This window comes from Myotis nattereri, assembly GCF_964212035.1.
Source record: "Myotis nattereri genome assembly, chromosome: X".
In the NCBI taxonomy this organism is placed as follows: domain Eukaryota; kingdom Metazoa; phylum Chordata; class Mammalia; order Chiroptera; family Vespertilionidae; genus Myotis; species Myotis nattereri.
The window spans coordinates 66,385,503-66,412,786 of NC_138078.1; positions in this window are offsets into that span (position 1 = coordinate 66,385,503).

Sequence of the window (27,284 nt, forward strand, 5' to 3'; positions counted from 1 at the left end):
TGAAAGCAAATTCAAGTCAAAACGCTCCAAAAAAGTGCCCGGCGTTGTAAATATTATCAGTTTTCTGGTTATTTCACGGCTTCCCACTGGTAATGTCTGTGATTAAAACCGGCAGGAAATGTAGTAAGAATCCATTTACTTTTATTTCAAGTGTATCTTCCAAGTTTCTAATCATTTCTGGAAACTCTAATTGCGTATTTTAAGAGTTTTACCACAAGTAGAGAGTGTTCTTACAAGTATGTACTGGAACCGTAATTATTTCACCTGAGTCATACGATAGACGCCAGAATAATTTGGCCTCAATTGTCAACATAAGCAGTATAGTCCTCACTTACAGGCTTTCTGCACAAATTTTAAGCCGTATAAACAAGAATTCCTAATATTTGAAAGCAAATTCAAGTGAAAACGCTCCCTAAAGTGCCCAGAGTTGTAAATATTATCAGTTTTCTGGTCATTTCACGGCTTTCCACGGGTAATGTGTGTGATTAAAAACGGCAGGAAATGTAGTAAGAATCTATTTACCTTTATTTCAAGTGTATCTTCCAAGTTTCTAATCATTTCTGGAAACTCTAATTGCGTATTTTAAGAGTTTTACCACAAGTAGTGAGTGTTCTTACAAGTATGTACTGGAACCGTACGTATTTCACCTGAGTCATAGGAAAGACGCCAGAATAATTCGGCCTCAATTGTAAACATAAGCAGTATAGTCCTCCCTTATAGGTTTTCTGCACAAATTTTAAGCCGTATAAACAGGAATTCCTAATATTTGGAAGCAAATTCAACTGAAAACGCTCCCTAAAGTGCCCGGAGTTGTAAATATTATCAGTTTTCTGGTCATTTTCGGCTTTCCACGGGTAATGTCTGTGATTAAAAACGGCAGGAAATGTAGTAAGAATCTAGTTACTTTTATTTCAAGTGTATCTTCCAAGTTTTTAATCATTTCTGGAAACTGTAATTGCGCATTTTAAGAGTTTTACCACAATTAGAGAGTGTTCTCACAAGTCTGTTCTAGAACCCTAAGGATTTCACCTGAGTCATACAGAAGACGCCAGAATAATTTGGCCTCAATTGTAAACATAAGCAGTATAGTCCTCACTTACAGGCTAACTTCACAACATTTAACCGTATAAACAAGAATTTATAATATTTGAAAGCAAATTCAAGTGAAAACGCTCCCTAAAGTGCCCAGCGTTGTAAATATTATCAGTTTTCTGGTTATTTCACGGCTTCCCACTGGTAATGTCTGTGATTAAAAACGGCAGGAAATGTAGTAAGAATCGATTTACTTTTATTTCAAGTGTATCTTCCAAGTTTCTAATCATTTCTGGAAACTCTAATTGCGTATTATAAGAGTTTTACCACAAGTAGTGAGTGTTCTTACAAGTATGTACTGGAACCATACGTATTTCACCTGAGTCATAGGAAAGACGCCAGAATAATTCGGCCTCAATTGTAAACATAAGCAGTATAGTCCTCCCTTACAGGATTTCTGCACAAATTTTAAGCCGTATAAACAGGAATTCCTAATATCTGAAAGCAAATTCAACTGAAAACACTCCCTAAAGTGCCCGGAGTTGTAAATATTATCAGTTTTCTGGTCATTGCACGGCTTTCCACTGGTAATGTCTGTGATTAAAAAGGGCAGGAAATGTAGTAAGAATCTATTTACTTTTATTTCAAGTGTATCTTCCAAGTTTCTAATCGTTTCTGGAAACTCTAATTGCGTATTTTAAGAGTTTTACCACAAGTAGAGAGTGTACTTACAAGTCTGTACTAGAACATTAAGGATTTCACCTGAGTCATACAAAAGGCGCCAGAATAATTTGGCCTCAATTGTAAACATAAGCAGTATAGTCCTCACTTACAGGCTAACTACACAACTTTTAAGCCCTATAAACAAGAATTTATAATATTTGAAAGCAAATTCAAGTCAAAACGCTCCCTAAAGTGCCCGGCGTTGTAAATATTATCAGTTTTCTGGTTATTTCACGGCTTCCCACTGGTAATGTCTGTGATTAAAACCGGCAGGAAATGTAGTAAGAATCTATTTACTTTTATTTCAAGTGTATCTTCCAAGTTTCTAATCATTTCTGGAAACTCTAATTGCGTATTTTAAGAGTTTTACCACAAGTAGAGAGTGTTCTTACAAGTATGTACTGGAACCGTAATTATTTCACCTGAGTCATACGATAGACGCCAGAATAATTTGGCCTCAATTGTCAACATAAGCAGTATAGTCCTCACTTACAGGCTTTCTGCACAAATTTTAAGCCGTATAAACAAGAATTCCTAATATTTGAAAGCAAATTCAAGTGAAAACGCTCCCTAAAGTGCCCAGAGTTGTAAATATTATCAGTTTTCTGGTCATTTCACGGCTTTCCACGGGTAATGTGTGTGATTAAAAACGGCAGGAAATGTAGTAAGAATCTATTTACTTTTATTTCAAGTGTATCTTCCAAGTTTCTAATCGTTTCTGGAAACTCTAATTGCGTATTTTAAGAGTTTTACCACAAGTAGTGAGTGTTCTTACAAGTATGTACTGGAACCGTACGTATTTCACCTGAGTCATAGGAAAGACGCCAGAATAATTCGGCCTCAATTGTAAACATAAGCAGTATAGTCCTCCCTTACAGGTTTTCTGCACAAATTTTAAGCCGTATAAACAGGAATTCCTAATATTTGGAAGCAAATTCAACTGAAAACGCTCCCTAAAGTGACCGGAGTTGTAAATATTATCAGTTTTCTGGTCATTTTCGGCTTTCCACGGGTAATGTCTGTGATTAAAAACGGCAGGAAATGTAGTAAGAATCTAGTTACTTTTATTTCAAGTGTATCTTCCAAGTTTTTAATCATTTCTGGAAACTGTAATTGCGCATTTTAAGAGTTTTACCACAATTAGAGAGTGTTCTCACAAGTCTGTTCTAGAACCCTAAGGATTTCACCTGAGTCATACAGAAGACGCCAGAATAATTTGGCCTCAATTGTAAACATAAGCAGTATAGTCCTCACTTACAGGCTAACTTCACAACATTTAACCGTATAAACAAGAATTTATAATATTTGAAAGCAAATTCAAGTGAAAACGCTCCCTAAAGTGCCCGGCGTTTTAAATATTATCAGTTTTCTGGTTATTTCACGGCTTCCCACTGGTAATGTCTGTGATTAAAAACGGCAGGAAATGTAGTAAGAATCTATTTACTTTTATTTCAAGTGTATCTTCCAAGTTTCTAATCATTTCTGGAAACTCTAATTGCGTATTATAAGAGTTTTACCACAAGTAGTGAGTGTTCTTACAAGTATGTACTGGAACCGTACGTATTTCACCTGAGTCATAGGAAAGACGCCAGAATAATTCGGCCTCAATTGTAAACATAAGCAGTATAGTCCTCCCTTACAGGATTTCTGCACAAATTTTAAGCCGTATAAACAGGAATTCCTAATATTTGAAAGCAAATTCAACTGAAAACGCTCCCTAAAGTGCCCGGAGTTGTAAATATTATCAGTTTTCTGGTCATTGCACGGCTTTCCACTGGTAATGTCTGTGATTAAAAACGGCAGGAAATGTAGTAAGAATCTATTTACTTTTATTTCAAGTGCATCTTCCAAGTTTCTAATCGTTTCTGGAAACTCTAATTGCGTATTTTAAGAGTTTTACCACAAGTAGAGAGTGTTCTTACAAGTCTGTACTAGAACATTAAGGATTTCACCTGAGTCATACAAAAGGCGCCAGAATAATTTGGCCTCAATTGTAAACATAAGCAGTATAGTCCTCACTTACAGGCTAACTACACAACTTTTAAGCCCTATAAACAAGAATTTATAATATTTGAAAGCAAATTCAAGTCAAAACGCTCCCTAAAGTGCCCGGCGTTGTAAATATTATCAGTTTTCTGGTTATTTCACGGCTTCCCACTGGTAATGTCTGTGATTAAAACCGGCAGGAAATTTAGTAAGAATCTATTTACTTTTATTTCAAGTGTATCTTCCAAGTTTCTAATCGTTTCTGGAAACTGTAATTGCGTATTTTAAGAGTTTTACCACAAGTAGAGAGTGTTCTTACAAGTATGTACTGGAACCGTAATTATTTCACCTGAGTCATAGGATAGACGCCAGAATAATTCGGCCTCAATTGTCAACATAAGCAGTATAGTCCTCACTTACAGGCTTTCTGCACAAATTTTAAGCCGTATAAACAAGAATTCCTAATATTTGAAAGCAAATTCAAGTGAAAACGCTCCCTAAAGTGCCCAGAGTTGTAAATATTATCAGTTTTCTGGTCATTTCACGGCTTTCCACGGGTAATGTCTGTGATTAAAAACGACAGGAAATGTAGTAAGAATCTATTTACTTTTATTTCAAGTGTGTCTTCCAAGTTTTTAATCATTTCTGGAAACTCTAATTGCGCATTTTAAGAGTTTTACCACAATTACAGAGTGTACTTACAAGTCTGTACTAGAACCTTAAGGATTTCACCTGAGTCATACAAAAGACGCCAGAATAATTTGTCCTCAATTGTAAACATAAGCAGTATAGTCCTCACTTACAGGCTAACTACACAACTTTTAAGCCCTATAAACAAGAATTTATAATATTTGAAAGCAAATTCAAGTCAAAACGCTCCCTAAAGTGCCCGGCATTGTAAATATTATCAGTTTTCTGGTTATTTCACGGCTTCCCACTGGTAATGTCTGTGATTAAAAACGGCAGGAAATGTAGTCAGAATCTATTTACTTTTATTTCAAGTGTATCTTCCAAGTTTTTAATCATTTCTGGAAACTCTAATTGCGCATTTTAAGAGTTTTACCACAATTAGAGAGTGTACTTACAAGTCTGTACTAGAACATTAAGGATTTCACCTGAGTCATACAAAAGACGCCATAATAATTTGGCCTCAATTGTAAACATAAGCAGTATAGTCCTCACTTACAAGCTAACTACACAACTTTTAAGCCCTATAAACAAGAATTTATAATATTTGAAAGCATATTCAAGTCAAAACGCTCCCTAAAGTGACCGGCGTTGTAAATATTATCAGTTTTCTGGTTATTTCACGGCTTCCCACTGGTAATGTCTGTGATTAAAAACGGCAGGAAATGTAGTAAGAATCTATTTACTTTTATTTCAAGTGTATCTTCCAAGTTTCTAATCATTTCTGGAAACTCTAATTGCGTATTTTAAGAGTTTTACCACAAGTAGAGAGTGTTCTTACAAGTATGTACTGGAACCGTAATTATTGCACCTGAGTCATACGATAGACGCCAGAATAATTCGGCCTCAATTGTCAACATAAGCAGTATAGTCCTCACTTACAGGCTTTCTGCCCAAATTTAAACCGTATAAACAAGAATTCCTAATATTTGAAAGCAAATTCAAGTGAAAACGCTCCCTAAAGTGCCCAGAGTTGTAAATATTATCAGTTTTCTGGTCATTTCACGGCTTTCCACGGGTAATGTCTGTGATTAAAAACGGCAGGAAAGGTAGTAAGAATCTATTTACTTTTATTTCAAGTGTATCTTCCAAGTTTTTAATCATTTCTGGAAACTCTAATTGCGCATTTTAAGAGTTTTACCACAATTAGAGAGTGTACTTACAAGTCTGTACTAGAACCTTAAGGATTTCACCTGAGTCATACAAAAGACGCCAGAATAATTTGGCCTCAATTGTAAACATAAGCAGTATAGTACTCCCTTACAGGCTTTCTGCACAAATTTTAAGCCGTATAAACAGGAATTCCTAATATTTGAAAGCAAATTCAACTGAAAACGCTCCCTAAAGTGCCCGGAGTTGTAAATATTATCAGTTTTCTGGTCATTTCACGGCTTTCCACTGGTAATGTCTGTGATTAAAAACGGCAGGAAATGTAGTAAGAATCTATTTACTTTTATTTCAAGTGTATCTTCCAAGTTTTTAATCATTTCTGGAAACTCTAATTGCGCATTTTAAGAGTTTTACCACAATTAGAGAGTGTACTTACAAGTCTGTACTAGAACCTTAAGGATTTCACCTGAGTCATACAAAAGACGCCAGAATAATTTGGCCTCAATTGTAAACATAAGCAGTATAGTCCTCACTTTCAGGCTAACTTCACAACTTTTAACCGTATAAACAAGTATTTATAATATTTGAAAGCAAATTCAAGTGAAAACGCTCCCTAAAGTGCCCGGCGTTTTAAATATTATCAGTTTTCTGGTTATTTCACGGCTTCTCACTGGTAATGTCTGTGATTAAAAACGGCAGGAAATGTAGTAAGAATCTATTTACTTTTATTTCAAGTGTATCTTCCAAGTTTCTAATCATTTCTGGAAACTCTAATTGCGTATTTTAAGAGTTTTACCACAAGTACTGAGTGTTCTTACAAGTATGTACTGGAACCGTACGTATTTCACCTGAGTCATAGGAAAGAAGCCAGAATAATTGGGCCTCAATTGTAAACATAAGCAGTATAGTCCTCCCTTACAGGATTTCTGCACAAATTTTAAGCCGTATAAACAGGAATTCTTAATATTTGTAAGCAAATTCAACTGAAAACGCTCCCTAAAGTGCCCGGAGTTGTAAATATTATCAGTTTTCTGGTCATTGCACGGCTCTCCACGGGTAATGTCTGTGATTAAAAACGGCAGGAAATGTAGTAAGAATCTATTTACTTTTATTTCAAGTGTATCTTCCAAGTTTCTAATCGTTCCTGGAATCTCTAATTGCGTATTTTAAGAGTTTTACCACAAGTAGATAGTGTACTTACAAGTCTGTACTAGAACATTAAGGATTTCACCTGAGTCATACAAAAGGCGCCAGAATAATTTGGCCTCAATTGTAAACATAAACAGTATAGTCCTCACTTACAGGCTAACTACACAACTTTTAAGCCCTATAAACAAGAATTTATAATATTTGAAAGCAAATTCAAGTCAAAACGCTCCCTAAAGTGCCCGGCGTTGTAAATATTATCAATTTTCTGGTTATTTCACGGCTTCCCACTGGTAATGTCTGTGATTAAAAACGGCAGGAAATGTAGTAAGAATCTATTTACTTTTATTTCAAGTGTATCTTCCAAGTTTCTAATCATTTCTGGAAACTCTAATTGCGTATTTTAAGAGTTTTACCACAAGTAGAGAGTGTTTTTACAAGTATGTACTGGAACCGTAATTATTTCACCTGAGTCATACGATAGACGCCAGAATAATTCGGCCTCAATTGTCAACATAAGCAGTATAGTCCTCACTTACAGGCTTTCTGCACAAATTTTAAGCCGTATAAACAAGAAATCCTAGTATTTGAAAGCAAATTCAAGTGAAAACGCTCCCTAAAGTGCCCAGAGTTGTAAATATTATCAGTTTTCTGGTCATTTCACGGCTTTCCACGGGTAATGTCTGTGATTAAAAACGGCAGGAAATGTAGTAAGAATCTATTTACTTTTATTTCAAGTGTATCTTCCAAGTTTTTAATCATTTCTGGAAACTCTAATTGCGCATTTTAAGAGTTTTACCACAATTAGAGAGTGTACTTACAAGTCTGTACTAGAACATTAAGGATTTCACCTGAGTCATACAAAAGACGCCAGAATAATTTGGCCTCAATTGTAAACATAAGCAGTATAGTCCTCACTTACAGGCTAACTTCACAACTTTTAACCGTATAAACAAGAATTTATAATATTTGAAAGCAAATTCAAGTGAAAACGCTCCCTAAAGTGCCCGGCGTTTTAAATATTATCAGTTTTCTGGTTATTTCACGGCTTCCCACTGGTAATGTCTGTGATTAAAAACGGCAGGAAATATAGTAAGAATCTATTTACTTTTATTTCAAGTGTATCTTCCAAGTTTCTAATCATTTCTGGAAACTCTAATTGCGTATTTTAAGAGTTTTACCACAAGTAGTGAGTGTTCTTACAAGTATGTAATGGAACCGTATGTATTTCACCTGAGTCATAGGAAAGACGCCAGAATAATTCGGCCTCAATTGTAAACATAAGCAGTATAGTCCTCCCTTACAGGATTTCTGCACAAATTTTAAGCCGTATAAACAGGAATTCCTAATATTTGAAAGCAAATTCAACTGAAAACGCTCCCTAAAGTGCCCGGAGTTGTAAATATTATCAGTTTTCTGGTCATTGCACGGCTTTCCACTGGTAATGTCTGTGATTAAAAACGGCAGGAAATGTAGTAAGAATCTATTTACTTTTATTTCAAGTGCATCTTCAAAGTTTCTAATCGTTTCTGGAAACTCTAATTGCGTATTTTAAAAGTTTTACCACAAGTAGAGAGTGTTCTTACAAGTATGTACTGGACCGTAATTATTTCACCTGAGTCATACGATAGACGCCAGAATAATTCGGCCTCAATTGTCAACATAAGCAGTATAGTCCTCCCTTACAGGATTTCTGCACAAATTTTAAGCCATATAAACAGGAATTCCTAATATTTGAAAGCAAATTCAACTGAAAACGCTCTCTAAAGTGCCCGGAGTTGTAAATATTATCAGTTTTCTGGTCATTGCACGGCTTTCCACTGGTAATGTCTGTGATTAAAAAGGGCAGGAAATGTAGTAAGAATCTATTTACTTTTATTTCAAGTGTATCTTCCAAGTTTCTAATCGTTTCTGGAAACTCTAATTGCGTATTTTAAGAGTTTTACCACAAGTAGAGAGTGTACTTACAAGTCTGTACTAGAACATTAAGGATTTCACCTGAGTCATACAAAAGGCGCCAGAATAATTTGGCCTCAATTGTAAACATAAGCAGTATAGTCCTCACTTACAGGCTAACTTCACAACTTTTAACCGTATAAACAAGAATTTATAATATTTGAAAGCAAATTCAAGTGAAAACGCTCCCTAAAGTGCCCGGCGTTTTAAATATTATCAGTTTTCTGGTTATTTCACGGCTTCCCACTGGTAATGTCTGTGATTAAAAACGGCAGGAAATATAGTAAGAATCTATTTACTTTTATTTCAAGTGTATCTTCCAAGTTTCTAATCATTTCTGGAAACTCTAATTGCGCATTTTAAGAGTTTTACCACAATTAGAGAGTGTACTTACAAGACTGTACTAGAACCTTAAGGATTTCACCTGAGTCATACAAAAGACGCCAGAATAATTTGGCCTCAATTGTAAACATAAGCAGTATAGTACTCTCTTACAGGCTTTCTGCACAAATTTTAAGCCGTATAAACAGGAATTCCTAATATTTGAAAGCAAATTTAACTGAAAACGCTCCCTAAAGTGCCCGGAGTTGTAAATATTATCAGTTTTCTGGTCATTTCACGGCTTTCCACTGGTAATGTCTGTGATTAAAAACGGCAGCAAATGTAGTAAGAATCTATTTACTTTTATTTCAAGTGTATCTTCCAAGTTTTTAATCATTTCTGGAAACTCTAATTGCGCATTTTAAGAGTTTTACCACAATTAGAGAGTGTACTTACAAGTCTGTACTAGATCCTTAAGGATTTCACCTGAGTCATACAAAAGACGCCAGAATAATTTGGCCTCAATTGTAAACATAAGCAGTATAGTCCTCACTTTCAGGCTAACTTCACAACTTTTAACCGTATAAACAAGTATTTATAATATTTGAAAGCAAATTCAAGTGAAAACGCTCCCTAAAGTGCCCGGCGTTTTAAATATTATCAGTTTTCTGGTTATTTCACGGCTTCTCACTGGTAATGTCTGTGATTAAAAACGGCAGGAAATGTAGTAAGAATCTATTTACTTTTATTTCAAGTGTATCTTCCAAGTTTCTAATCATTTCTGGAAACTCTAATTGCGTATTTTAAGAGTTTTACCACAAGTAGTGAGTGTTCTTACAAGTATGTACTGGAACCGTACGTATTTCACCTGAGTCATAGGAAAGAAGCCAGAATAATTGGGCCTCAATTGTAAACATAAGCAGTATAGTCCTCCCTTACATGATTTCTGCACAAATTTTAAGCCGTATAAACAGGAATTCTTAATATTTGAAAGCAAATTCAACTGAAAACGCTCCCTAAAGTGCCCGGAGTTGTAAATATTATCAGTTTTCTGGTCATTGCACGGCTCTCCACGGGTAATGTCTGTGATTAAAAACGGCAGGAAAGGTAGTAAGAATCTATTTACTTTTATTTCAAGTGTATCTTCCAAGTTTCTAATCGTTTCTGGAATCTCTAATTGCGTATTTTAAGAGTTTTACCACAAGTAGATAGTGTACTTACAAGTCTGTACTAGAACATTAAGGATTTCACCTGAGTCATACAAAAGGCGCCAGAATAATTTGGCCTCAATTGTAAACATAAACAGTATAGTCCTCACTTACAGGCTAACTACACAACTTTTAAGCCCTATAAACAAGAATTTATAATATTTGAAAGCAAATTCAAGTCAAAACGCTCCCTAAAGTGCCCGGCGTTGTAAATATTATCAGTTTTCTGGTTATTTCACGGCTTCCCACTGGTAATGTCTGTGATTAAAAACGGCAGGAAATGTAGTAAGAATCTATTTACTTTTATTTCAAGTGTATCTTCCAAGTTTCTAATCATTTCTGGAAACTCTAATTGCGTATTTTAAGAGTTTTACCACAAGTAGAGAGTGTTTTTACAAGTATGTACTGGAACCGTAATTATTTCACCTGAGTCATACGATAGACGCCAGAATAATTCGGCCTCAATTGTCAACATAAGCAGTATAGTCCTCACTTACAGGCTAACTTCACAACTTTTAACCATATAAACAAGAATTTATAATATTTGAAAGCAAATTCAAGTGAAAACGCTCCCTAAAGTGCCCGGCGTTTTAAATATTATCAGTTTTCTGGTTATTTCACGGCTTCCCACTGGTAATGTCTGTGATTAAAAACGGCAGGAAATGTAGTAAGAATCTATTTACTTTTATTTCAAGTGTATCTTCCAAGTTTCTAATCATTTCTGGAAACTCTAATTGCGTATTTTAAGAGTTTTACCACAAGTAGTGAGTGTTCTTACAAGTATGTACTGGAACCGTACGTATTTCACCTGAGTCATAGTAAAGACGCCAGAATAATTCGGCCTCAATTGTAAACATAAGCAGTATAGTCCTCCCTTACAGGATTTCTGCACAAATTTTAAGCCGTATAAACAGGAATTCCTAATATTTGAAAGCAAATTCAACTGAAAACGCAACCTAACGTGCCCGGAGTTGTAAATATTATCAGTTTTCTGGTCATTGCACGGCTTTCCACTGGTAATGTCTGTGATTAAAAACGGCAGGAAATGTAGTAAGAATCTATTTACTTTTATTTCAAGTGCATCTTCCAAGTTTCTAATCGTTTCTGGAAACTCTAATTGCGTATTTTAAGAGTTTTACCACAAGTAGAGAGTGTTCTTACAAGTATGTACTGGAACCGTAATTATTTCACCTGAGTCATACGATAGACGCCAGAATAATTCGGCCTCAATTGTAAACATAAGCAGTATAGTCCTCCCTTACAGGATTTCTGCACAAATTTTAAGCCATATAAACAGGAATTCCTAATATTTGAAAGCAAATTCAACTGAAAACGCTCCCTAAAGTGCCCGGAGTTGTAAATATTATCAGTTTTCTGGTCATTGCACGGCTTTCCACTGGTAATGTCTGTGATTAAAAACGGCAGGAAATGTAGTAAGAATCTATTTACTTTTATTTCAAGTGTATCTTCCAAGTTTCTAATCGTTTCTGGAAACTCTAATTGCGTATTTTAAGAGTTTTTCCACAAGTAGAGAGTGTACTTACAAGTCTGTACTAGAACATTAAGGATTTCACCTGAGTCATACAAAAGGCGCCAGAATAATTTGGCCTCAATTGTAAACATAAGCAGTATAGTCCTCACTTACAGGCTAACTACACAACTTTTAAGCCCTATAAACAAGAATTTATAATATTTGAAAGCAAATTCAAGTCAAAACGCTCCCTAAAGTGCCCAGAGTTGTAAATATTATCAGTTTTCTGGTAATTTCATGGCTTCGCACTGGTAATGTCTGTGATTAAAAACGGCAGGAAATGTAGTAAGAATCTATTTACTTTTATTTCAAGTGTATCTTCCAAGTTTTTAATCATTTCTGGAAACTCTAATTGCGCATTTTAAGAGTTTTACCACAATTAGAGAGTGTACTTACAAGTCTGTACTAGAACATTAAGGATTTCACCTGAGTCATACAAAAGACGCCAGAATAATTTGGCCTCAATTGTAAACATAAGCAGTATAGTCCTCACTTACAGGCTAACTTCACAACTTTTAACCGTATAAACAAGAATTTATAATATTTGAAAGCAAATTCAAGTGAAAACGCTCCCTAAAGTGCCCGGCGTTTTAAATATTATCAGTTTTCTGGTTATTTCACGGCTTCCCACTGGTAATGTCTGTGATTAAAACCGGCAGGAAATGTAGTAAGAATCTATTTACTTTTATTTCAAGTGTATCTTCCAAGTTTCTAATCGTTTCTGGAAACTCTAATTGCGTATTTTAAGAGTTTTACCACAAGTAGAGAGTGTTCTTACAAGTATGTACTGGAACCGTAATTATTTCACCTGAGTCATACGATAGACGCCAGAATAATTTGGCCTCAATTGTCAACAAAAGCAGTATAGTCCTCACTTACAGGCTTTCTGCAAAATTTTAAGCCGTATAAACAAGAATTCCTAATATTTGAAAGAAAATTCAAGTGAAAACGCTCCCTAAAGTGCCCAGAGTTGTAAATATTATCAGTTTTCTGGTCATTTCACGGCTTTCCACGGGTAATGTGTGTGATTAAAAACGGCAGGAAATGTAGTAAGAATCTATTTACTTTTATTTCAAGTGTATCTTCCAAGTTTCTAATCATTTCTGGAAACTCTAATTGCGTATTTTAAGAGTTTTACCACAAGTAGTGAGTGTTCTTACAAGTATGTACTGGAACCGTACGTATTTCACCTGAGTCAAAGGAAAGACGCCAGAATAATTCGGCCTCAATTGTAATCATAAGCAGTATAGTCCTCCCTTACAGGATTTCTGCACAAATTTTAAGCCGTATAAACAGGAATTCCTAATATTTGAAAGCAAATTCAACTGAAAACGCTCCCTAAAGTGCCCGGAGTTGTAAATATTATCAGTTTTCTGGTCATTGCACGGCTTTCCACTGGTAATGTCTGTGATTAAAAACGGCAAGAAATGTAGTAAGAATCTATTTACTTTTATTTCAAGTGCATCTTCCAAGTTTCTAATCGTTTCTGGAAACTCTAATTGCGTATTTTAAAAGTTTTACCACAAGTAGAGAGTGTTCTTACAAGTATGTACTGGAACCGTAATTATTTCACCTGAGTCATAAGATAGACGCCAGAATAATTCGGCCTCAATTGTAAACATAAGCAGTATAGTCCTCCCTTACAGGATTTCTGCACAAATTTTAAGCCATATAAACAGGAATTCCTAATATTTGAAAGCAAATTCAACTGAAAACGCTCTCTAAAGTGCCCGGAGTTGTAAATATTATCAGTTTTCTGGTCATTGCACGGCTTTCCACTGGAAATGTCTGTGATTAAAAAGGGCAGGAAATGTAGTAAGAATCTATTTACTTTTATTTCAAGTGTATCTTCCAAGTTTTTAATCATTTCTGGAAACTCTAATTGCGCATTTTACGAGTTTTACCACAATTAGAGAGTGTACTTACAAGTCTGTACTAGAACATTAAGGATTTCACCTGAGTCATACAAAAGACGCCAGAATAATTTGGCCTCAATTGTAAACATAAGCAGTATAGTCCTCACGTACAGGCTAACTTCACAACTTTTAACCGTATAAACAAGAATTTATAATATTTGAAAGCAAATTCAAGTGAAAACGCTCCCTAAAGTGCCCGGCGTTTTAAATATTATCAGTTTTCTGGTTATTTCACGGCTTCCCACTGGTAATGTCTGTGATTAAAAACGGCAGGAAATATAGTAAGAATCTATTTACTTTTATTTCAAGTGTATCTTCCAAGTTTCTAATCATTTCTGGAAACTCTAATTGCGTATTTTAAGAGTTTTACCACAAGTAGTGAGTGTTCTTACAAGTATGTAATGGAACCGTATGTATTTCACCTGAGTCATAGGAAAGACGCCAGAATAATTCGGCCTCAATTGTAAACATAAGCAGTATAGTCCTCCCTTACAGGATTTCTGCACAAATTTTAAGCCGTATAAACAGGAATTCCTAATATTTGAAAGCAAATTCAACTGAAAACGCTCCCTAAAGTGCCCGGAGTTGTAAATATTATCAGTTTTCTGGTCATTGCACGGCTTTCCACTGGTAATGTTTGTGATTAAAAACGGCAGGAAATGTAGTAAGAATCTATTTACTTTTATTTCAAGTGCATCTTCCAAGTTTCTAATCGTTTCTGGAAACTCTAATTGCGTATTTTAAAAGTTTTACCACAAGTAGAGAGTGTTCTTACAAGTATGTACTGGAACCGTAATTATTTCACCTGAGTCATACGATAGACGCCAGAATAATTCGGCCTCAATTGTAAACATAAGCAGTATAGTCCTCCCTTACAGGATTTCTGCACAAATTTTAAGCCATATAAACAGGAATTCCTAATATTTGAAAGCAAATTCAACTGAAAACGCTCTCTAAAGTGCCCGGAGTTGTAAATATTATCAGTTTTCTGGTCATTGCACGGCTTTCCACTGGTAATGTCTGTGATTAAAAAGGGCAGGAAATGTAGTAAGAATCTATTTACTTTTATTTCAAGTGTATCTTCCAAGTTTCTAATCGTTTCTGGAAACTCTAATTGCGTATTTTAAGAGTTTTACCACAAGTAGAGAGTGTACTTACAAGTCTGTACTAGAACATTAAGGATTTCACCTGAGTCATACAAAAGGCGCCAGAATAATTTGGCCTCAATTGTAAACATAAGCATTATAGTCCTCACTTACAGGCTTACTACACAACTTTTAAGCCCTATAAACAAGAATTTATAATATTTGAAAGCAAATTCAAGTCAAAACGCTCCCTAAAGTGCCCAGAGTTGTAAATATTATCAGTTTTCTGGTTATTTCATGGCTTCCCACTGGTAATGTCTGTGATTAAAAACGGCAGGAAATGTAGTAAGAATCTATTTACTTTTATTTCAAGTGTATCTTCCAAGTTTTTAATCATTTCTGGAAACTCTAATTGCGCATTTTACGAGTTTTACCACAATTAGAGAGTGTACTTACAAGTCTGTACTAGAACATTAAGGATTTCACCTGAGTCATACAAAAGACGCCAGAATAATTTGGCCTCAATTGTAAACATAAGCAGTATAGTCCTCACGTACAGGCTAACTACACAACTTTTAAGCCGTATAAACAAGAATTTATAATATTTGAAAGCAAATTCAAGTGAAAACGCTCCCTAAAGTGCACGGCGTTGTAAATATTATCAGTTTTCTGGTTATTTCACGGCTTCCCACTGGTAATGTCTGTGATTAAAACCGGCAGGAAATGTAGTAAGAATCTATTTACTTTTATTTCAAGTGTATCTTCCAAGTTTCTAATCGTTTCTGCAAACTCTAATTGCGTATTTTAAGAGTTTTACCACAAGTAGAGAGTGTTCTTACAAGTATGTACTGGAACCGTAATTATTTCACCTGAGTCATACGATAGACGCCAGAATAATTTGGCCTCAATTGTCAACAAAAGCAGTATAGTCCTCACTTACAGGCTTTCTGCAAAATTTTAAGCCGTATAAACAAGAATTCCTAATATTTGAAAGAAAATTCAAGTGAAAACGCTCCCTAAAGTGCCCAGAGTTGTAAATATTATCAGTTTTCTGGTCATTTCACGGCTTTCCACGGGTAATGTGTGTGATTAAAAACGGCAGGAAATGTAGTAAGAATCTATTTACTTTTATTTCAAGTGTATCTTCCAAGTTTCTAATCATTTCTGGAAACTCTAATTGCGTATTTTAAGAGTTTTACCACAAGTAGTGAGTGTTCTTACAAGTATGTACTGGAACCGTACGTATTTCACCTGAGTCAAAGGAAAGACGCCAGAATAATTCGGCCTCAATTGTAATCATAAGCAGTATAGTCCTCCCTTACAGGATTTCTGCACAAATTTTAAGCCGTATAAACAGGAATTCCTAATATTTGAAAGCAAATTCAACTGAAAACGCTCCCTAAAGTGCCCGGAGTTGTAAATATTATCAGTTTTCTGGTCATTGCACGGCTTTCCACTGGTAATGTCTGTGATTAAAAACGGCAGGAAATGTAGTAAGAATCTATTTACATTTATTTCAAGTGCATCTTCCAAGTTTCTAATCGTTTCTGGAAACTCTAATTGCGTATTTTAAAAGTTTTACCACAAGTAGAGAGTGTTCTTACAAGTATGTACTGGAACCGTAATTATTTCACCTGAGTCATAAGATAGACGCCAGAATAATTCGGCCTCAATTGTAAACATAAGCAGTATAGTCCTCCCTTACAGGATTTCTGCACAAATTTTAAGCCATATAAACAGGAATTCCTAATATTTGAAAGCAAATTCAACTGAAAACGCTCTCTAAAGTGCCCGGAGTTGTAAATATTATCAGTTTTCTGGTCATTGCACGGCTTTCCACTGGAAATGTCTGTGATTAAAAAGGGCAGGAAATGTAGTAAGAATCTATTTACTTTTATTTCAAGTGTATCTTCCAAGTTTTTAATCATTTCTGGAAACTCTAATTGCGCATTTTACGAGTTTTACCACAATTAGAGAGTGTACTTACAAGTCTGTACTAGAACATTAAGGATTTCACCTGAGTCATACAAAAGACGCCAGAATAATTTGGCCTCAATTGTAAACATAAGCAGTATAGTCCTCACGTACAGGCTAACTACACAACTTTTAAGCCGTATAAACAAGAATTTATAATATTTGAAAGCAAATTCAAGTGAAAACGCTCCCTAAAGTGCACGGCGTTGTAAATATTATCAGTTTTCTGGTTATTTCACGGCTTCCCACTGGTAATGTCTGTGATTAAAACCGGCAGGAAATGTAGTAAGAATCTATTTACTTTTATTTCAAGTGTATCTTCCAAGTTTCTAATCATTTCTGGAAACTCTAATTGCGTATTTTAAGAGTTTTACCACAAGTAGTGAGTGTTCTTACAAGTATGTACTGGAACCGTACGTATTTCACCTGAGTCAAAGGAAAGACGCCAGAATAATTTGGCCTCAATTGTAATCATAAGCAGTATAGTCCTCCCTTACAGGATTTCTGCACAAATTTTAAGCCGTATAAACAGGAATTCCTAATATTTGAAAGCAAATTCAACTGAAAACGCTCCCTAAAGTGCCCGGAGTTGTAAATATTATCAGTTTTCTGGTCATTGCACGGCTTTCCACTGGTAATGTCTGTGATTAAAAACGGCAGGAAATGTAGTAAGAATCTATTTACTTTTATTTCAAGTGCATCTTCCAAGTTTCTAATCGTTTCTGGAAACTCTAATTGCGTATTTTAAAAGTTTTACCACAAGTAGAGAGTGTTCTTACAAGTATGTACTGGAACCGTAATTATTTCACCTGAGTCATACGATAGACGCCAGAATAATTCGGCCTCAATTGTAAACATAAGCAGTATAGTCCTCCCTTACAGGATTTCTGCACAAATTTTAAGCCATATAAACAGGAATTCCTAATATTTGAAAGCAAATTCAACTGAAAACGCTCTCTAAAGTGCCCGGAGTTGTAAATATTATCAGTTTTCTGGTCATTGCACGGCTTTCCACTGGTAATGTCTGTGATTAAAAAGGGCAGGAAATGTAGTAAGAATCTATTTACTTTTATTTCAAGTGTATCTTCCAAGTTTCTAATCGTTTCTGGAAACTCTAATTGCGTATTTTAAGAGTTTTACCACAAGTAGAGAGTGTACTTACAAGTCTGTACTAGAACATTAAGGATTTCACCTGAGTCATACAAAAGGCGCCAGAATAATTTGGCCTCAATTGTAAACATAAGCATTATAGTCCTCACTTACAGGCTTACTACACAACTTTTAAGCCCTATAAACAAGAATTTATAATATTTGAAAGCAAATTCAAGTCAAAACGCTCCCTAAAGTGCCCAGAGTTGTAAATATTATCAGTTTTCTGGTTATTTCATGGCTTCCCACTGGTAATGTCTGTGATTAAAAACGGCAGGAAATGTAGTAAGAATCTATTTACTTTTATTTCAAGTGTATCTTCCAAGTTTTTAATCATTTCTGGAAACTCTAATTGCGCATTTTAAGAGTTTTACCACAATTAGAGAGTGTACTTACAAGTCTGTACTAGAACATTAAGGATTTCACCTGAGTCATACAAAAGACGCCAGAATAATTTGGCCTCAATTGTAAACATAAGCAGTATAGTCCTCACTTACAGGCTAACTACACAACTTTTAAGCCGTATAAACAAGAATTTATAATATTTGAAAGCAAATTCAAGTGAAAACGCTCCCTAAAGTGCCCGGTGTTGTAAATATTATCAGTTTTCTGGTTATTTCACGCCTTCCCACTGGTAATGTCTGTGATTAAAAACGGCAGGAAATGTAGTAAGAATCTATTTACTTTTATTTCAAGTGTATCTTCCAAGTTTCTAATCGTTTCTGGAAACTCTAATTGCGTATTTTAAGAGTTTTACCACAAGTAGAGAGTGTTCTTACAAGTATGTACTGGAACCGTAATTATTTCACCTGAGTCATACGATAGACGCCAGAATAATTCGGCCTCAATTGTCAACATAAGCAGTATAGTCCTCACTTACAGGCTTTCTGCACAAATTTTAAGCCGTATAAACATGAATTCCTAATATTTGAAAGAAAATTCAAGTGAAAACGCTCCCTAAAGTGCCCAGAGTTGTAAATATTATCAGTTTTCTGGTCATTTCACGGCTTTCCACGGGTAATGTGTGTGATTAAAAACGGCAGGAAATGTAGTAAGAATCTATTTACTTTTATTTCAAGTGTATCTTCCAAGTTTCTAATCATTTCTGGAAACTCTAATTGCGCATTTTCAGAGTTTTACCACAATTACAGAGTGTACTTACAAGTCTGTACTAGAACCTTAAGGATTTCACCTGAGTCATACAAAAGACGCCAGAATAATTTGTCCTCAATTGTAAACATAAGCAGTATAGTCCTCACTTACAGGCTAACTTCACAACTTTTAACCGTATAAACAAGAATTTATAATATTTGAAAGCAAATTCAAGTGAAAACGCTCCCTAAAGTGCCCGGCGTTTTAAATATTATCAGTTTTCTGGTTATTTCACGGCTTCCCACTGGTAATGTCTGTGATTAAAAACGGCAGGAAATATAGTAAGAATCTATTTACTTTTATTTCAAGTGTATCTTCCAAGTTTCTAATCATTTCTGGAAACTCTAATTGCGTATTTTAAGAGTTTTACCACAAGTAGTGAGTGTTCTTACAAGTATGTAATGGAACCGTACGTATTTCACCTGAGTCATAGGAAAGACGCCAGAATAATTCGGCCTCAATTGTAAACATAAGCAGTATAGTCCTCCCTTACAGGATTTCTGCACAAATTTTAAGCCGTATAAACAGGAATTCCTAATATTTGAAAGCAAATTCAACTGAAAACGCTCCCTAAAGTGCCCGGAGTTGTAAATATTATCAGTTTTCTGGTCATTGCACGGCTTTCCACTGGTAATGTCTGTGATTAAAAACGGCAGGAAATGTAGTAAGAATCTATTTACTTTTATTTCAAGTGCATCTTCCAAGTTTCTAATCGTTTCTGGAAACTCTAATTGCGTATTTTAAAAGTTTTACCACAAGTAGAGAGTGTTCTTACAAGTATGTACTGGAACCGTAATTATTTCACCTGAGTCATAAGATAGACGCCAGAATAATTCGGCCTCAATTGTAAACATAAGCAGTATAGTCCTCCCTTACAGGATTTCTGCACAAATTTTAAGCCATATAAACAGGAATTCCTAATATTTGAAAGCAAATTCAACTGAAAACGCTCCCTAAAGTGCCCGGAGTTGTAAATATTATCAGTTTTCTGGTCATTGCACGGCTTTCCACTGGTAATGTCTGTGATTAAAAAGGGCAGGAAATGTAGTAAGAATCTATTTACTTTTATTTCAAGTGTATCTTCCAAGTTTTTAATCATTTCTGGAAACTCTAATTGCGCATTTTAAGAGTTTTACCACAATTAGAGAGTGTACTTACAAGTCTGTACTAGAATCTTAAGGATTACACCTGAGTCATACAAAAGACGCCAGAATACTTTGGCCTCAATTGTAAACATAAGCAGTATAGTCCTCACTTACAGGCTAACTACACTACTTTTAAGCCGTATAAACAAGAATTTATAATATTTGAAAGCAAATTCAAGTGAAAACGCTCCCTAAAGTGCCCGGAGTTGTAAATATTATCAGTTTTCTGGTCATTGCACGGCTTTCCACTGGTAATGTCTGTGATTAAAAACGGCAGGAAATGTAGTAAGAATCTATTTACTTTTATTTCAAGTGCATCTTCCAAGTTTCTAATCGTTTCTGGAAACTCTAATTGCGTATTTTAAAAGTTTTACCACAAGTAGAGAGTGTTCTTACAAGTATGTACTGGAACCGTAATTATTTCACCTGAGTCATACGATAGACGCCAGAATAATTCGGCCTCAATTGTAAACATAAGCAGTATAGTCCTCCCTTACAGGATTTCTGCACAAATTTTAAGCCATATAAACAAGAATTTATAATATTTGAAAGCAAATTCAAGTGAAAACGCTCCCTAAAGTGCCCGGTGTTGTAAATATTATCAGTTTTCTGGTTATTTCACGCCTTCCCACTGGTAATGTCTGTGATTAAAAACGGCAGGAAATGTAGTAAGAATCTATTTACTTTTATTTCAAGTGTATCTTCCAAGTTTCTAATCATTTCTGGAAACTCTAATTGCGTATTTTAAGAGTTTTACCACAAGTAGAGAGTGTTCTTACAAGTATGTACTGGAACCGTAATTATTTCACCTGAGTCATACGATAGACGCCAGAATAATTCGGCCTCAATTGTCAACATAAGCAGTATAGTCCTCACTTACAGGCTTTCTGCACAAATTTTAAGCCGTATAAACATGAATTCCTAATATTTGAAAGAAAATTCAAGTGAAAACGCTCCCTAATGTGCCCAGAGTTGTAAATATTATCAGTTTTCTGGTCATTTCACGGCTTTCCACGGGTAATGTGTGTGATTAAAAACGGCAGGAAATGTAGTAAGAATCTATTTACTTTTATTTCAAGTGTATCTTCCAAGTTTCTAATCATTTCTGGAAACTCTAATTGCGTATTTTAAGAGTTTTACCACAAGTAGAGAGTGTTCTTACAAGTATGTACTGGAACCGTAATTATTTCACCTGAGTCATACGATAGACGCCAGAATAATTCGGCCTCAATTGTCAACATAAGCAGTATAGTCCTCACTTACAGGCTTTCTGCACAAATTTTAAGCCGTATAAACATGAATTCCTAATATTTGAAAGAAAATTCAAGTGAAAACGCTCCCTAATGTGCCCAGAGTTGTAAATATTATCAGTTTTCTGGTCATTTCACGGCTTTCCACGGGTAATGTGTGTGATTAAAAACGGCAGGAAATGTAGTAAGAATCTATTTACTTTTATTTCAAGTGTATCTTCCAAGTTTCTAATCATTTCTGGAAACTCTAATTGCGTATTTTAAGAGTTTTACCACAAGTAGTGAGTGTTCTTACAAGTATGTACTGGAAGCATACGTATTTCACCTGAGTCATAGGAAAGACGCCAGAATAATTCGGCCTCAATTGTAAACATAAGCAGTATAGTCCTCCCTTACAGGCTTTCTGCACAAATTTTAAGCCGTATAAACAGGAATTCCTAATATTTGAAAGCAAATTCAACTGAAAACGCTCCCTAAAGTGCCCGGAGTTGTAAATATTATCAGTTTTCTGGTCATTGCACGGCTTTCCACGGGTAATGTCTGTGATTAAAAACGGCAGGAAATGTAGTAAGAATCTATTTACTTTTATTTCAAGTGCATCTTCCAAGTTTCTAATCATTTCTGGAAACTCTAATTGCGTATTTTAAGAGTTTTACCACAAGTAGAGAGTGTTCTTACAAGTATGTACTGGAACCGTAATTATTTCACCTGAGTCATACGATAGACGCCAGAATAATTCGGCCTCAATTGTAAACATAAGCAGTATAGTCCTCCCTTACAGGATTTCTGCACAAATTTTAAGCCGTATAAACAGGAATTCCTAATATTTGAAAGCAAATTCAACTGAAAACGCTCCCTAAATTTCCCGGAGTTGTAAATATTATCAGTTTTCTGGTCATTGCACGGCTTTCCACTGGTAATGTCTGTGATTAAAAACGGCAGGAAATGTAGTAAGAATCTATTTACTTTTATTTAAAGTGTATCTTCCAAGTTTCTAATCGTTTCTGGAAACTCTAATTGAGTATTTTAAGAGTTTTACCACAAGTAGAGCGTGTACTTACAAGTCTGTACTAGAACATTAAGGATTTCACCTGAGTCATACAAAAGGCGCAAGAATAATTTGGCCTCAATTGTAAACATAAGCAGTATAGTCCTCACTTACAGGCTAACTACACAACTTTTAAGCCCTATAAACAAGAATTTATAATATTTGAAAGCAAATTCAAGTGAAAACGCTCCCTAAATTGCCCGGCGTTGTAAATATTATCAGTTTTCTGGTTATTTCACGGCTTCCCACTGGTAATGTCTGTGATTAAAACCGGCAGGAAATGTAGTAAGAATCTATTTACTTTTATTTCAAGTGTATCTTCCAAGTTTCTAATCGTTTCTGGAAACTCTAATTGCGTATTTTAAGAGTTTTACCACAAGTAGAGAGTGTTCTTACAAGTATGTACTGGAACCGTAATTATTTCACCTGAGTCATATGATAGACGCCAGAATAATTTGGCCTCAATTGTCAACAAAAGCAGTATAGTCCTCACTTACAGGCTTTCTGCACAAATTTTAAGCCGTATAAACAAGAATTCCTAATATTTGAAAGAAAATTCAAGTGAAAACGCTCCCTAAAGTGCCCAGAGTTGTAAATATTATCAGTTTTCTGGTCATTTCACGGCTTTCCACGGGTAATGTGTGTGATTAAAAATGGCAGGAAATGTAGTAAGAATCTATTTACTTTTATTTCAAGTGTATCTTCCAAGTTTCTAATCATTTCTGGAAACTCTAATTGCGTATTTTAAGAGTTTTACCACAAGTAGTGAGTGTTCTTACAAGTATGTACTGGAACCGTACGTATTTCACCTGAGTCATAGGATAGACGACAGAATAATTCGGCCTCAATTGTAAACATAACCAGTATAGTCCTCCCTTACAGGTTTTCTTCACAAATTTTAAGCCGTATAAACAGGAATTCCTAATATTTGGAAGCAAATTCAACTGAAAACGCTCCCTAAAGTGCCCGGAGTTGTAAATATTATCAGTTTTCTGGTCATTTTCGGCTTTCCACGGGTAATGTCTGTGATTAAAAACGGCAGGAAATGTAGTAAGAATCTATTTACTTTTATTTCAAGTGTATCTTCCAAGTTTCTAATCATTTCTGGAAACTCTAATTGCATATTTTAAGAGTTTTACAACAATTAGAGAGTGTTCTTACAAGTCTGTTCTAGAACCCTAAGGATTTCACCTGAGTCACACAGAAGGCGCCAGAATAATTTGGCGGCAATTGTAAACATAAGCAGTATAGTCCTCACTTACAGGCTAACTACACAACTTTTAAGCCCTATAAACAAGAATTTATAATATTTGAAAGCAAATTCAAGTCAAAACGCTCCCTAAAATGCCCGGCGTTGTAAATATTATCAGTTTTCTGGTTATTTCACGTCTTCCCACTGGTAATGTCTGTGATTAAAAACGGCAGGAAATGTAGTAAGAATCTATTTACTTTTATTTCAAGTGTATCTTCCAAGTTTCTAATCATTTCTGGAAACTCTAATTGCGTATTTTAAGAGTTTTACCACAAGTAGAGAGTGTTCTTACAAGTATGTACTGGAACCGTAATTATTTCACCTGAGTCATACGATAGACGCCAGAATAATTTGGCCTCAATTGTCAACATAAGCAGTATAGTCCTCACTTACAGGCTTTCTGCACAAATTTTAAGCCGTATAAACAAGAATTCCTAATATTTGAAAGCAAATTCAAGTGAAAACGCTCCCTAAAGTGCCCAGAGTTGTAAATATTATCAGTTTTCTGGTCATTTCACGGCTTTCCACGGGTAATGTCTGTGATTAAAAACGGCAGGAAAGGTAGTAAGAATCTATTTACTTTTATTTCAAGTGTATCTTCCAAGTTTCTAATCATTTCTGGAAACTCTAATTGCGTATTTTAAGAGTTTTACCACAAGTAGTGAGTGTTCTTACAAGTATGTACTGGAACCGTACGTATTTCACCTGAGTCATAGGAAAGACGCCAGAATAATTCGGCCTCAATTGTAAACATAAGCAGTATAGTCCTCCCTTACAGGATTTCTGCACAAATTTTAAGCCGTATAAACAGGAATTCCTAATATTTGAAAGCAAATTCAACTGAAAACGCGCCCTAAAGTGCCCGGAGTTGTAAATATTATCAGTTTTCTGGTCATTGCACGGCTTTCCACTGGTAATGTCTGTGATTAAAAACGGCAGGAAATGTAGTAAGAATCTATTTACTTTTATTTCAAGTGTATCTTCCAAGTTTCTAATCGTTTCTGGAAACTCTAATTGCGTATTTTAAGAGTTTTACCACAAGTAGATAGTGTACTTACAAGTCTGTACTAGAACATTAAGGATTTCACCTGAGTCATACAAAAGGCGCCAGAATAATTTGGCCTCAATTGTAAACATAAACAGTATAGTCCTCACTTAGAGGCTAACTTCACAACTTTTAACCGTATAAACAAGAATTTATAATATTTGAAAGCAAATTCAAGTGAAAACGCTCCCTAAAGTGCCCGGCGTTTTAAATATTATCAGTTTTCTGGTTATTTCACGGCTTCCCACTGGTAATGTCTGTGATTTAAAACGGCAGGAAATGTAGTAAGAATCTATTTACTTTTATTTCAAGTGTATCTTCCAAGTTTCTAATCATTTCTGGAAACTCTAATTGCGTATTTTAAGAGTTTTACCACAAGTAGTGAGTGTTCTTACAAGTATGTACTGGAACCGTACGTATTTCACCTGAGTCATACGAAAGACGCCAGAATAATTCGGCCTCAATTGTAAACATAAGCAGTATAGTCCTCCCTTACAGGATTTCTGCACAAATTTTAAGCCGTATAAACAGGAATTCCTAATATTTGAAAGCAAATTCAACTGAAAACGCTCCCTAAAGTGCCCGGAGTTGTAAATATTATCAGTTTTCTGGTCATTGCACGGCTTTCCACTGGTAATGTCTGTGATTAAAAACGGCAGGAAATGTAGTAAGAATCTATTTACTTTTATTTCAAGTGTATCTTCCAAGTTTCTAATCGTTTCTGGAAACTCTAATTGCGTATTTTAAGAGTTTTACCACAAGTAGATAGTGTACTTACAAGTCTGTACTAGAACATTAAGGATTTCACCTGAGTCATACAAAAGGCGCCAGAATAATTTGGCCTCAATTGTAAACATAAACAGTATAGTCCTCACTTAGAGGCTAACTTCACAACTTTTAACCGTATAGACAAGAATTTATAATATTTGAAAGCAAATTCAAGTGAAAACGCTCCCTAAAGTGCCCGGCGTTTTAAATATTATCAGTTTTCTGGTTATTTCACGGCTTCCCACTGGTAATGTCTGTGATTAAAAACGGCAGGAAATGTAGTAAGAATCTATTTACTTTTATTTCAAGTGTATCTTCCAAGTTTCTAATCATTTCTGGAAACTCTAATTGCGTATTTTAAGAGTTTTACCACAAGTAGTGAGTGTTCTTACAAGTATGTACTGGAACCTTACGTATTTCACCTGAGGCATAGGAAAGACGCCAGAATAATTCGGCCTCAATTGTAAACATAACCAGTATAGTCCTCCCTTACAGGTTTTCTTCACAAATTTTAAGCCGTATAAACAGGAATTCCTAATATTTGGAAGCAAATTCAACTGAAAACGCTCCCTAAAGTGCCCGGAGTTGTAAATATTATCAGTTTTCTGGTCATTTTCGGCTTTCCACTGGTAATGTCTGTGATTAAAAACGGCAGGAAATGTAGTAAGAATCCATTTACTTTTATTTCAAGTGTATCTTCCAAGTTTCTAATCATTTCTGGAAACTCTAATTGCGTATTTTAAGAGTTTTACCACAATTAGAGAGTGTTCTTACAAGTCTGTTCTAGAACCCTAAGGATTTCACCTGAGTCATACAGAAGGCGCCAGAATAATTTGGCGTCAATTGTAAACATAAGCAGTATAGTCCTCACTTACAGGCTAACTACACAACTTTTAAGCCCTATAAACAAGAATTTATAATATTTGAAAGCAAATTCAAGTCAAAACGCTCCCTAAAGTGCCTGGCGTTGTAAATATTATCAGTTTTCTGGTTATTTCACGGCTTCCCACTGGTAATGTCTGTGATTAAAAACGGCAGGAAATGTAGTAAGAATCTATTTACTTTTATTTCAAGTGTATCTTCCAAGTTTCTAATCATTTCTGGAAACTCTAATTGCGTATTTTAAGAGTTTTACCACAAGTAGAGAGTGTTCTTACAAGTATGTACTGGAACCGTAATTATTTCACCTGAGTCATACGATAGACACCAGAATAATTTGGCCTCAATTGTCAACATAAGCAGTATAGTCCTCACTTACAGGCTTTCTGCACAAATTTTAAGCCGTATAAACAAGAATTCCTAATATTTGAAAGCAAATTCAAGTGAAAACGCTCCCTAAAGTGCCCAGAGTTGTAAATATTATCAGTTTTCTGGTCATTTCACGGCTTTCCACGGGTAATGTCTGTGATTAAAAACGGCAGGAAAGGTAGTAAGAATCTATTTACTTTTATTTAAAGTGTATCTTCCAAGTTTTTAATCATTTCTGGAAACTCTAATTGCGCATTTTAAGAGTTTTACCACAATTAGAGAGTGTACTTACAAGTCTGTACTAGAACCTTACGGATTTCACCTGAGTCATACAAAAGATGCCAGAATAATTTGGCCTCAATTGTAAACATAAGCAGTATAGTACTCCTTTACAGGCTTTCTGCACAAATTTTAAGCCGTATAAACAAGTATTCCTAATATTTGAAAGAAAATTCAAGTGAAAACGCTCCCTAAAGTGCCCAGAGTTGTAAATATTATCAGTTTTCTGGTCATTTCACGGCTTTCCACGGGTAATGTGTGTGATTAAAAACG